The sequence below is a fragment of the Tachypleus tridentatus genome, chromosome 8 (genome assembly GCF_004210375.1).
Source record: "Tachypleus tridentatus isolate NWPU-2018 chromosome 8, ASM421037v1, whole genome shotgun sequence".
In the NCBI taxonomy this organism is placed as follows: Eukaryota; Metazoa; Arthropoda; class Merostomata; order Xiphosura; family Limulidae; genus Tachypleus; species Tachypleus tridentatus.
This window is the reverse complement of record NC_134832.1, coordinates 61,980,364-61,994,557: the sequence shown is the minus strand read 5'-3', so window position 1 is coordinate 61,994,557 and position 14,194 is coordinate 61,980,364. Positions and strand designations below refer to the sequence as shown.

Sequence of the window (14,194 nt, the reverse complement as noted above, 5' to 3'; positions counted from 1 at the left end):
TTTAGTAACATAGTTGTCAAAGCCCACGAATCGTCCCAGAGTCCCTAAAGAAAATAATTATTCAGTGATCCAAAAGGGCCACACCGGACGAGTTCACGCAACGCGTCATTGTTTTCCTGTAAATATCTCTCAATTTAGTAGATCGTGGCCAGTTTTTGGGTCGTTGACCGCAGGCATTTGTCGTGGGTCAATGAGTTGCGCACCCAAATTTTCTTGGAATCGGTCATGAACCCTTGAGTCTTATCTTATTCCAAAAATATAAGATCATTTGGACTTCTTTAATGTTGCTGACCATCCTAAATCTACAATTCTTAACAATTGTATCACGTGTTTTGGAGGTGAATGTCCAAAACTAAATATTCATGTTCCGAAGAAGTCCATTGTAGATGATGTTTTTATTCACGTTACTTCAATGAGCAACAATTTGAGTGAAAATGCGCAGCCTCGACGCGTCACATACGTAGGTGAGACATTTCAGTTAGACACAGCAACAAACAATACAATGAATTTCTTAAGACGTATAGTATAATATGGATATAACTAAAATAATTGTAACATTTTGAAGCTGTACTTTTGAAGATAACATCTTATTTAAAATGGATGTTCACCAGTAGCCAGTATCAACTTTGGTTTTACCAAGTACTGCTATGAAGTAATAAAATTAATTTGGTTTGTTCTGAATTTCGCTCAAACCTACTTGAGTGCTATCTGCGCTAGCTGTCCCTAATTTAGCAGTGTAAGATAGGAGAGAAAGCAGCTAGTCACCACCACCCACCGCTATCTCTTGATCTACTATTTTACCAACAAATAGTGGGATTGACCGTCACATTATAATGCCCCCACGGCTGAAAGGGCGAACATGTTTGGTGTAAAATTAACTTGGAGGATTTGAACATCTACATAATGATGCTAATGAGTGTCCAACTAAGAATAAAATAGCTTGAGATGTAAAATATATGTTTTATTGAAAGTTTCGAATAAAAATTTTAAAATTAAAAATAACCGGAAGGAGAAAAAATCCCATAATTCTTAGTCTCAGTTTAACATAGAGAAATGAATCATTGATAAAGATAATTTGCACTAACACCAAGGCAGATTTAGCGGTGAATTTCATTTGCTTACAATAATTTCCGTTTGCTATATTAACTTTTGAAGAAAATGTGTTTCTTGGAAGATAGATTGAGAGTATTAGATCCAAGCCTCTAAAAATCAAAATATGATGAAAGTGATTGAAAAAACACGTTTTTTTTAGATATTACATAAGTCTGTGATGCTTATTTTTAAGATAGATTCATAAAGCTAAATATTAGACTACAAAAGTATGCTTCATATTGCAATAACTAACTTTTTATTTGAAGAAAGTTGTGCATGTTGAGAAGACGTACCCATTGACCTTTGTAGGATTTAACAGTACAAGTGATATACGTAACACAGTGTAATTGATTAGCCTACTTCACACTTCATGCTTCTAACTATTCGAAGCAAAAACATTTACACGATTAGACTATTTAAATAAACTCCACCCACTCTAGAAGAAGCTCGGCAGAGATCTTGAGGGATCGTAACAATAAAATTCAGGGTTTAAATCCCTGCCATAGATTCAGTACAGATGACTTACACTTTTAAGTAAGTAAGATGTTTGTTCGTTCTTAACCACAAAGCTTACCTAATGGGCTTCATGTGCTCCGCCTACTGTCTGTATCTAATCCGAATTTTAGTGTTAAAAACCCTCAAACCTTCCGCTGAGCCACAGAGGGCTGATTACAATACATACGGATACTTAAGTTTGTTGGCTTGTTTTTTTTTAAACCTGTTACCTCTTTAGAAAGTGAGACCGCCGGGCATGGCCTAGTGACGTTTTGGGTCGGGTTATAAAACTGACGATACATAATTCTCACACCGATACAGCATAAACTCGATCCGTACATGGTGGAAGAACGTATTTCCCTGTGAGAATGACCGTAAAATCATATTATTCGGTCAGGCGATATTGACTCGCTGTCTTCCAGCTTAAACTTAGGAACGACTGAGCTCACATAGTACAGTTATAACTGAAAAATTGAATTTTCGAAAGTTCTTAAATGTTAGTTCGTATAAATCACTATGACCTAACTTCATTGGTTAGCTTCGTTCTTTGTAGACGCCCTGGTTTAATCACTTTAACCAAATTTACATTTATTTAGTTTTCGTATTTTAGAAATATAAGAAGTTGCTTTGAGGGGTAACAACTCTCTCCTTTCTTTTTTCACAAACAAACATATGGAAAAGATTGTTTGTTCTGAATTTCGCGCGAAGCTACATGAAAGCTATCTGCGCTAGCCGTCTCGAATTTAGCAGTGTAAGGGAAAGCAGCAAATTATCACCATCTATTGCTAACTCATGGGCTACTCTTTTACCAACGAATAGTGGGATTGATTGTTCCATTATAACACCCCCACGGCTGAAAGAGCAAGCATGTTTGGTGTGACGGGGATTCGAACTCGCGACCCTCAGATTACGAGTCGAGTGCCTTAAACACCTGGCCATGCTGAGCTAAGTATAAAGTAATATAGTACTAAACAATCAACTTAAGAAATACGTGTAAATGCACTGATCTATTTTATAACTTCGCTTTTTGAACTATCTGAAGTATACCAAGCCAACTTTGTCCACTAATAAATAGGTGTATTTCGGGTAACATATTATTTGGAGGGGGGCATAAAAGAGAGAAAAATCACATAGAATTATTATGGGGTTTGTTACAAAACTTACAATGTATTTTGTCCATCTCTTATATTTCTAAAGTATGTACATATAAATATGAATAGAGAAAGTATATCTATCTTTAAACGTTTTCGAAAACACACTTTATTTTTTTCAAGGAACACTCCTAAACAAATGTAGTGCGTGTGTGTGTGCGTATCATTTTGTGTACTACATTTCAAACCCCGCTGTTGCGTTTTCTGCTCCTGCTATAAATGTACAGAAATCCTTTTTGTTTTCCTAATGTTCTTTATGACACAATAATTTGTGGTATGAATATTGCATCATCTTATGGTTAATAAACTTGGTAAGAAGCCAGCATGAGGCTTAACACGCGGTTTGTGCCACGTTTCTACTGCAAAGAGCGAAATAATAGAGTGATTTGAAAGATTCTGTAGAAAACTGCTGATAAAGATACGAGAACCCAATAAAAGAAGACCATGTATCAAAGGCCTTCTCCAGATCCCAAACAGTCATATCTCTAATTGCCCACTATTGTGCTAGTTCTAAATAGAACTAAACTAGTCTTAAATACACCTTCGTTACTCAACTGCTATGAGTCGTAAGAGTATGTTTGGGTTAGACGTCAGACATACAGCTTCAAAAACAGAAGTAATATTCACAACGGGAAGTTGTATAGAAAATAAATAATTGTTTTTATTTCTTTAAACGTAATATTGGTATCTTTTTGTGGTTTGGTCAATACTGTCTAAGTTAACAAATATCAAAACTAAAACCAAGGTTGATGAGTTCGCAAGCCTGAAGCAACTTAGACATATATTCTTAGATAATTAAAAATAGTTTGTTTGTTTTGGGATTTCGCGCAAAGCTACATGAGGACTATTTACGCTAGCCGTCCCTAGTTTAGTAGCTTAAGACCAGAGGGAAGGGAGAAAGTCATCATCATCCACTGCCAGGCTACTCTTTTACGAACAAATAGTAGAATTGATCCTTACATCATTACGCCCACACAGCTGAAATAGACGAGCGTATTTGGTGCGATGGGGATTCGAACCCGCGTCCCTCAGATTATGATTTGAGTGCTTTAACCACGTGGCCAGAAGTATTTGTAACAGAGGAGAACTACACAGCTCATACACTGATGAACAGAAGCACTAAATGTTTGTAAACTTCACAAATATGATAGAAGTTGCCCACTTTTATTGCACTCAGAACTGTCTAAGTTTAATTTATAAGTTACAGCAGATTTAATGCCTAAAGTACTGAAAAATAAAATAAAAATATTCAAAACTGCACTAAAAATAAGCTTGACACACACTCTTGAACTCTGTTATCTAATCGATAAATTGTGGATTTACCTCATTTCTCTTGAACACTGGTAAACAGTTAAGGAATTTTTAAAACTACGGCAGAAAATATACGTTTGTGATCATCGAATGTTATTTTTTAAACATTTAATTAGTAAAATAATAAAATATAACTTTATAAAATATATATAAATATTCTCAGTCTATAGTTATTTGGTCTCATTAATTTTTTTCTTTAAATCACCGATATTTTTAAGTTACTAGCCCTAACAATTAAATAGCTTTAGAAACGCCCTCTGTCTGCTAAAATATTTAATTCTATTTACCCTAGTACTATATGAATTAGTGTTTCATATTTTTCTATAGTAAGCCTTTGTGTATCCTTAACACAACACTTATGTTATTGGTGTCCTTTGTGTCTTGTTGTGAAGTTTTTTTTACATTTTGCATGAAAATGCTCGCATAACGACAGTTTTATAACCCCCTTCCACGCTATTACGGAAATCTAGTGGACGTTCGTAGAACTAACTTAAAATACATTTTAAATCCTGATGTATTGTATACTGAATAGATACTTAGTTGTCATTTTGCAACTTAAAAGCTACTGTAACCTTTTAAAATAAAAGCCTAACTATCTAATTAATATTCTATTGTTCCACTCCTTGTTCTGTAACATTAGCCAACAGTGATAATTTTTAAATACATAAAATATCCTTGAAGAACTAAAAAGCTTACATTTTGTAACTTACCAAAAGAGAGTCGAACACGTCATGTGAGCTGCGCCAGTTTCAAAGATGTGGCAGGGCTTTGGTGAGCTCAACCAATGCGAAGTTTTTCTCTCTTTAAACGGGTTAAAACAGCATACGTTTATCAAAAGAAAACATTCTTGCTTGTTTTTTGTTTGGTTTTTTGATCAAAACGGAACTTCAAAAGATTGGAAAAAAAAATTGGTTCATTAAGTTTCATAAAAATGATCCGCGGTTTCTGTTCAATCACATGAACATTAACATTAATTTTTATGTGTTCACGTTCAAAACCAGCATAATGCAAGTCGTAAAGTAAACCATGATAAAGAAAGAGGTATAGAATGTATTTTTTGTAGGTGTCGCTTTATGGCATGTTTTTCGTTATTTGACTATTACCTGTTTTGCTTCGTATACTTGCGTTAATCAATAAAAATAGATTACGTCATCATTTATTCCAAACATATAACATACAAAAAGAAAGTAATATATTATATATGTGACCTTGAAGATAGAAACACATACATTTGATCAGAATCTTTAACTATTGTATTTTTTGTGTGTGCTTTTGTTTCGCGGCAAATTCCCCGATGGACACAACAGATAGCCAGATGTAGCTTTGCAGTAAACCAAACACCATACATTTCGTTTATGTATCTGATTTAGCTTCTTTAGCTATTATTGTGGTTTTCTATGCGTTTATTTCTGGATAAACACAGCTTTAGCGTTACTAAAATAATTTTATTACACATTCTTTTTTCGATGTTTTGTTCATCATCTCTGAATTTGTGCGTTTATTTGTGTGTTTAATTTGAAAACTAAAGTATCTCCATTCTAAGTTACGTATTATGTGAATCCACAATTAAGACTAACTTTTATGTATGTGAAGTTTCTTGAGAGATTTAAGAGTCGAATAAAAGTTAATTATGACCACACATAAAAAGAAACATTCGTCGGGTAATTACACAAGGTATAGATTCATTAAACAATAATTCACTTTTTTTTTTCTCAACAGGATTTATTACCCTCGCAGAAGAAGGGGGAAGGGCGAGAAATACTGCAGTCGGGTCCGTGTGTGTGGGTATGTATCTGTAAGTATCTCTGAAAACTGATAGACCGATGTGCACGAATCTTTTACATAATGGGAAGGGAAGTCAGTATAAGACATTCCTCCGTAACTTTGGTCCGAATACAGATTTTGGGAAGTCAATATAAGACATTCCTCCTTAACTTTGGTCCGAATACGGATTTTTGGAAGTCAGTATAAGACATTCCTCTTTAACTTTGGTCCAAATACGGATTTTGGATCACTTTAAATCATTTTCTATGGAGAGCAAGTAGGGCACTTTCACAGTTCTGGGCTAATAACTTTGTAAAGAGTGATCAAATTTGTACCACACTTCATACCACACTTCATGGGCACATTAAGGTTGAAACTCCTCACTACACTACAAAAAAATGATCCGCATCGTTGGTCATTTCGGATCTGAGAAATGTTTTTCTGAGTTTTCGAATGTTAAATTTGAAGAAAACGAGCGACAGGGGGGGTATACAATTTCTCCCATTCTTCATGTTTCTTACATACTTATGTTTATATAAAGAATGACTCAGCCTCCATTATCCGAGGTTGTGAGCACACGTTCTAATTCCTTGTTTTCATTTTTTTTATTTACAAAATATCTTTGCAAAGTTCAAATTAATAAATTATAACTGTATTGAGATTTATCAGAATGTTATCATTGATCATTGTTTAATGTTTTGTTGTCCTTTATCAGGATCTTATCCTTTGATCACTGAGTAATTTTTCCTTCAAAGGTTTCCCTATGGTCTATTCATAGAGTCTTACAACTATAAAACAATGTTTCACAGTATCATCTAATATTTAAATACCATACAATGTTCTACAGCATCGTTTGATCTTTAGATACCATACAATGTTTCATAGTATTATCTAATATTTAGATACCATACAATGTTTCTCAGTATTATCTAATCTTTAGATACCATACAATATTTCTCAGTATTATCTAATCTTCAGATACCATACAATATTTCTCAGTATTATCTGATATTTAGGTACCACACAATGATTCTCAGTATTATCTAATCTTTAGGTACCATACAATGCTCCACAGTTATCTAATCTTTAGATATCATACAATGTTCCACAGTGTCACTTGATTTACTAAGAATCTAAATAATACATACTGCTCAATAAAACCATTTTATTTCGACGTAGTATATAGTGTTAAAAAGTGTTATCACGGTTTCTGGTTCTATATTGACATTATATTTCTAGGTAACACACACAGTATCAGATATTCTTTCTGATGTCTTGTAATGTCCAACACTATCATCTAGATTCTTATCATATCGTATGTTCCAGATCCTAGATAACATATGTAGTGTTTTATAGTGTATTTCGGTTTCTTTATGATATATAGGGTTCTTCAGTGTCATGTGAGACTTTTTATAGATAACATTATAATACAGTGTTACTTGGTTTCTAGCTAACACATGCTGTTCTACTGTAGGCATTTCGAATATTATGTTTTATCGATTTCACAGAAGTTTTAAACTGGGTATGCCAGGTTTCAACGCAAAACACGTGGCATGTATTATAGAACCGAACTATTCTTCGATAACGAAATAGCTGCTTGGTCTAGAGACTACGACACACTTCTTGAAAAACACACAGACATTTCGTAATATCCTTGTGCAATGTATTTTGACTGTAAACTAACAAAAAATTTTGTAAGTCCTTGAAGACTCAAGGCTCATAATTTTGTTTTTTGTTCATGTTCTGCTTTGAATTACGTATAACATGTTTATGAAAAAACTACATAGTGACTTAAAGTAGCGGCGTAATCGATCTGTTATCTGGTTTTCAAAATAACATTTTAACGTAATATGTGATTTAAAGTATATGTACATATGTTATTGCTAACCTGACAGCTTTTCCCGTAGGAAAATTGCTCCAAGCAGCCATATATGTATATTATATTCATATAACTGACAAAAATAAAAATAACAACATATTTATTGTATTTTATAGAAGAATGAGTTGTTCAAAGCTGTTTAAGCAGGAGAAAATAACAAACGTTTCATGTTAAATTTTGACCAATGTTTGTGAACAAAATGCATTGAGTTAACTCTACATAATTCTGTAAGATTAATTATGGACTGCATAGTTTTGTGAAGTTGAAAGAAAATCTTTATTTTCCCTGTAGGAACCATCTGTTCCGTGGACTTATCTCCTTGTACCACTTTCTGTGGTAGCTGTCTGCATGTTTATGTTAGACTACTATGTAGCAGTAGTAGCAGCAATTCAACTTGAAGGATCTCAACAAGCTAAACTGGGTTCTCTGACAGTGTTTGTAGCAGTGTTGGTTTTTAGTTGGGTGTGGAGACATTCTACTGTGGCTTCACTACAGGAAATTTGTTTATTGTAGTAAAATAAAATCGTTGAATTATGCAAAGTTATATAACGTAAGTGCACTACAAACTTTGTAAAAATTAATAACTTAAACCTTATATACTATCAAATATCGATTATTAGTTACTATGTTATACTAGTTGGTATAACACAGACAAAAATTCTTTAATCAAAATTTTAATATAAATCACTAGAATGTCGTGACATGCGCAGTAAACGACCTTTTATTTTTTTGACTATTTAGGTAAGGACACGTCTTGAACTGAGGACAAAAAAGAAAACCTTATGTTTTACCAACATTTAATTTATTGCTACAAGAGTTTCGTCAGTAAATGAACGACCATCGTCTTTACCGGCGACTCTGTGGTAGTAACGAAATAAATACAACTGTTTTGTTTTCTTCAATTCCGCAATTAACGGTTACTTTAGTATTAATTACGCGAATGAGTTTAGTCACTTTGAGCACATATAATATTATATCGATTCAGTAATCATGCACATCTGAGTTAACCACCAAGAAAAGTTTGGTGTGTTATACGCATTTAATAAGAGAATGGTGTATATAAAATAGTTCATTAATTAACTTTATATAGCAGTAACCTACAGACATTAGCATTCTTTGCCAATAATGCTATTTACATAATAAAATTTTTCTGATATTTTGTTTCTAAATGTTAGCAATTCACAGATGAGCTTTTGATTTCATGCTGATAACTTAATAGACGAAGTTCATTGCTATTTTAAAGCTATGGTTGCGGTTCGTGTGTGTGTGTCTGTGTCTACGCATTTCTTTTTTCTGTGGTTATCTAACAAACTTGTTCCTCATTGTAGAAGGCCTGGCATGGCCAGGAGGTGAAGGTACTCGACTCCTAATCCGAAGGTTGCGGGTTCGATCCCCGTTACACCAAACATGCTCGCCCTTTCAGCCTTGGGGGCATTATAAAGTGCGGTCAATCCCAATATTCGTTGGTAAAAGAGTAGTCCAAGAGCTGACGGTGGGTGGTGATGACTACTGCCTTCTCTCTAGTCTTACAGTGCTAAATTAGGAACAGCTAGCGCAAATAGCCTTCGTGTAGCTTTGCGCGAAATTAAAATATAAACAAATCTTATTGTAAATTTAAATGTATTACAACTTTCTTTGCGAAACCTCTCTCAGGTTCCTAAAACCTACTTCAATCAGGAAATAACTTTTCTAACTTTGTAATTTCCTTTGGTTACAATTTGTATCAAAATACTTTCATTTGTATTTATGGCAAAGCTACCGATATTGTCTGCTGTCATTCACAGTTTTTAACTAGTGACCAAAGAGAAGGCAACCAATCAGCAGTACGTCCACCGCCCACAGGATTAATTGTTTCTCTTATAGTGCACCCATACCTTAAAGTGCTATAAATATTTTAGGGTATCACACGTATTCGAACCTGCTTCGCTAACTCTGAAATTGTAACCTCTACCGCAGAGACAACTCGCGGCAATAACAAACCTTTTTAAATTTTAATTCCATCCAACTATTTCGGCTTGCTGAGAAAAGCTTAGTGAGAGATAAACAGAACATATTTGAAAGCAGCGATAACAAAGGAGTCACAGTTTTTAATACTCCATTTTAAATAACCTGATATATGCTCTGAGCAGGATTTCATACTCCATTTTTAAATAACCTGATATATGCTCTGAGCAGGATTTAATACTCCATTTTAAATAACCTGATATATGCTGTGAGCAGGATTTAATACTCTATTTTTAAATAACCTGATATTGGCTTTGAGAAGAATTTAATACTCCATTTTTAAATAACCTGATATAGGCTTTGAGCAGGAATGTATTAATTTGCCTGTATCACAGCAACATTTCGTTTGTTGTAGGCTTTTAAACTACCAAAGGATGTATTTTAAATATTAGTTTTCATTAGACTTGTACAAATGTTAGTTTTACTTATTTATTTATTGTTTATTTTTTACAGTGTGTATAGGAGTAATTAGTTTTTTGAACTTTGGCTAAATCTGAGACGTTTCACATAACTCTGGCAAGGTAGGATATGAGACATTTCACTTACATATGTATATAACTCTGGCAAGGTAGGATATGAGACGTTTCACTTACATATGTATATAACTCTGGCAAGGTATGATATGAGACGTTTCACTTACATATGTATATAACTCTGGCAAGGTAAGATATGAGACGTTTCACTTACATATGCATATAACTCTGGCAAGGTAGGATATGAGACGTTTCACTTGCATATGTATATAACTCTGGCGAGGTAGGATATGAGACGTTTGAATTATACATGTATATATATATATATAATTCTGGCAAGGTAAGATATGAGACGTTTGAATTATACATGTATATATATATATATATAACTCTGGCGAGGTAGGATATGAGACGTTTGAATTAGACATATATATATATATATATAACTCTGGCAATGTAGGATATGAGACGTTTGAATTAGACATGTATATATATATATATATAACTCTGGCAAGGTAGGATATGAGACGTTTGAATTATACATGTATATATATATATATATAATTCTGGCAAGGTAAGATATGAGACGTTTGAATTATACATGTATATATATATATATAGCTCTGGCGAGGTAGGATATGAGACGTTTGAATTAGACATATATATATATATATAACTCTGGCAATGTAGAATATGAGACGTTTGAATTATACATGTATATATATATATATAATTCTGGCAAGGTAGGATATGAGACGTTTGAATTATACATGTATATATATATATATATAATTCTGGCAAGGTAGGATATGAGACGTTTGAATTATACATGTATATATATATATATATAACTGGCAATGTAGGATATGAGACGTTTGAATTATGCATGTATATATATATATAATTCTGGCAAGGTAGGATATGAGACGTTTGAATTAGACATGTATATATATATATATATATATAACTCTGGCGAGGTAGGATGTGAGACATTTGAATTAGACGTGTATATATATATATAACTCTGGCCATGTTTTGGTTTGGTTTGCATGGACGAATTTTAACGCAAGTAATTTCTTTGACAAAACTCTACTAGCCTGAAGGTGAACATGTGGATCTACTTTGAGGTAAGCATCGATTCAAACAATTACTTAAACACTCTGAAATTATTATACGTTTTACTAAAAAAAAAATCACAGCGTAGGTGGCTGACAAGGCGTGATAGCCATGATGGCCTTAGGCTTTGTAGAATTCCTTCTTCTTTTACTATTCGGGCATCGGCCTTCATAATAACTTTTTTTAAAGGCCAGCATCTGAAAATAATAAAAATATTATGTTCCCATAATTTTGATATATTTGTGGCATGTGCTATAGAGGTGTTTGAAAATAAATAATACCGCCTCTTTTTATGAGAATTTTTGGATTTTAAGTGGTTGATGAGGTGAACATTTTGAAATCGTGAGGTCGCACGAAAATCCTTGAATATTTGTTGTTCTGTGTAATGATACATTGTACTCTGTGGACAATACAAGAAGAACAGACGTAAGTGTAGAATAATCATAATTTGTTTACAGTTATCATTAGGACAGGAAACGTTTTCGTAAATAAAAATATTGGTTAAATGTACATAAAATCTCACATTTTAAAGAAATTATTTTAAAATAATGTATTATTTACTCATATAAGCCTTTTTATAAAATACATTTATAAAACCTGAAAGGAGAGTAGATGTTTTAGCCTTATTATTTTACTTCACTGTTGGTAAGCAGTTTAGCCGAAAATTTAGAGAACGAATCGCACATGCCCTGCGAGAAAATAGAAGGTACAGAATCGTGTTCATTATGGTTTGTGACAGCGCTGACTACAGCCCGCCGCGTAAAACTAGGAGTACGGATGTCCCGCTGAGCTACACTGGGAAAATGCCCGAGGCTGTCGCTAGTTTCTCGGACGGTAAGTGACCCGCTCACTCGGCGTAAAGCAGCTGAATGTGACGCCGGTCGGGCTCGCTCTTGTTGGGAAATTTCGTAGAGTGGATGTCATATTTTATCTCCATGATGGCACCGCAGGGCTGAGCGTGAAAGCCGGTGAAACACGCTTTGCCTAGTCGGACAGCAGGTGTAACTCTGGCAGTCTGCCAAGTTGTCTGTCCACACACACGAAACGTCATTTATTGAAGCCGGAACCTTTTAATACGGAACGAAAAAACGAAAGAAAAAAACCCTTACACAAACTCAGCGCGAGTTGTTTCTAACTTTGATTAGTTTTATTTTTGAAAAGCTTCTTGAACTGATTAATAACTAGAATTATAACGAAATTTGAAAGCGAGTAAGAATGAAGGAGATTAGTGTTTAAGAATTGCATTCGTTTTGATATATAACAATATTAAAGCTAAGTGTTTGATGACAGCGAAATATAAAATTGAAATTAGCTAATATTTACTCTCTCATTATGAAATACGCCTGATTTTTATATTAAAAAACATACACTTTCATACGTTTGTCACTTTGCAAGCGGAGTGAAACTGCAGTTATTCGTTTTAAAAGAGAGAAATACTACAGTTAATTGTTTTAATAATATTTATTATCCCTACTTGGATAGAGTTAACAGTGTGTTAAAAACAGTTTTTGTTGCTCTAACTTTGTTATTAATGCCTATTGTGGGGTTAAGTTTTCTTCTATACTGTTCTTTGAAGGATACCAAAAACTATATATCAAAAGCATTTATAGTTGCAATAATGATATATATATATATGTATACTAATTGTCAGCAAACTGGAGCTTTTTTAAGTACAGCATTTTCTCTAATATCTTCACGGATGCTTGCACAATAAACTCCTAGGTGTCTCTGAAACTGAAATTGTTTATAAACTACCGTTTTAATGTATGCCATCGACCACAAACAGTTTAGTTGCATATCTGGAACAGATACTGAAAGTGTAGCACAATAAAAAATGTTTGATCGCTTCGTATGCTTGTACAAAGCTAGCTGTCCGTCATTTTGATATGGTGGGTTACAGTGAAGACAGCTAATCAAAAGAACCCATCGCTAACGCTGGGGCTTCTCCAATCGAATAATGAGATTTAACCGTCACTATTGTGAGGCACCACAGCCCCAAATTGCGGAGTTTTTTGTTTTTTTTTTGTGGTGGGGGGAGAAAGAATGACCTCAGTAAAAATAAAAAGACGCTTATGGTTATGTAATATACATGTTGGACTGTTTGTCTCCAGAATAGAACTTCGGTCATAACCGTGTTTGGTATTAAATCCAAATGTATTGTTTGGCAACAAGAAAAAACAACACCTTAATAATTGTTAAGAAAACAAGTTTTATTTTATATCCTGTAATCCTGTATTAAATTTATCCTGGACAGACCTTAAGTACTTAGTGTTTAACTTGGTATTCAGTGGCATTGTTTGTCTCACTGGAAATTTAACCTTGTACGTAAAACTTTTACTTAGAATTCACTAACACTACAGTTATGTCCACTGAGAAAAAATCTTAAGAACGTTTTTACTCTTGTTTGTTTGTTGTTGTTGTCTTTTCTTTTTGGCCATTTAGTTAAATATGTTGAATGATTGTGTAAAATAATTGCTCAAAACCTACATTTTGTTTCCTCAAATCATTATTATGTGATGGTATATATGTATGAAAATGGCACATTTTGGTTGGCCTTTCAGGCAGAGTAAGTAACACTTATAATAGATTGGCGAAAACATCACAGGGACATTTATAATAGATCGAAGTAAACATCACAGGGACATTTATAGTAGATCGTAGTAAACATCACAGGGACATTTATAGTAGATCGGAGTGAACATCACATATTTAGAACAGATTCGAATAAACAGCTGAGAGACATTTACACACAAGAGAATGCCATTTCAAGGAGGCAAATTCTACACAAAATCGTTAAATACACAGCTGGTATATACAATCATTTACCAGTATATCACACAACCACCGTCACAGATAACTTTACTTCGTTTTGTTTGTACGTTTTGTGCATAAAAGAAGAAGAGTAAACT

The 14,194-nt window shown here is 33.7% G+C and overlaps 1 long non-coding RNA gene across 3 annotated transcripts in view; it reads left to right on the top strand.

The window, feature by feature from the left end:
• The window catches only part of LOC143222499 (uncharacterized), a 40,195-nt gene that overhangs the window by 15,231 nt on the left and 10,770 nt on the right, over window positions 1-14,194 (top strand). The window contains exons 2-3 of one of the 3 annotated variants that reach the window (XR_013012271.1): window positions 5,769-5,834; window positions 7,984-8,242. This is a non-coding gene — a long non-coding RNA (uncharacterized LOC143222499). Of the gene's footprint in view, window positions 1-5,768; window positions 5,845-7,983; window positions 8,400-14,194 lie in introns of those variants that run through there. The other 2 variants (XR_013012270.1, XR_013012272.1) reach the window with 2 other exon arrangements.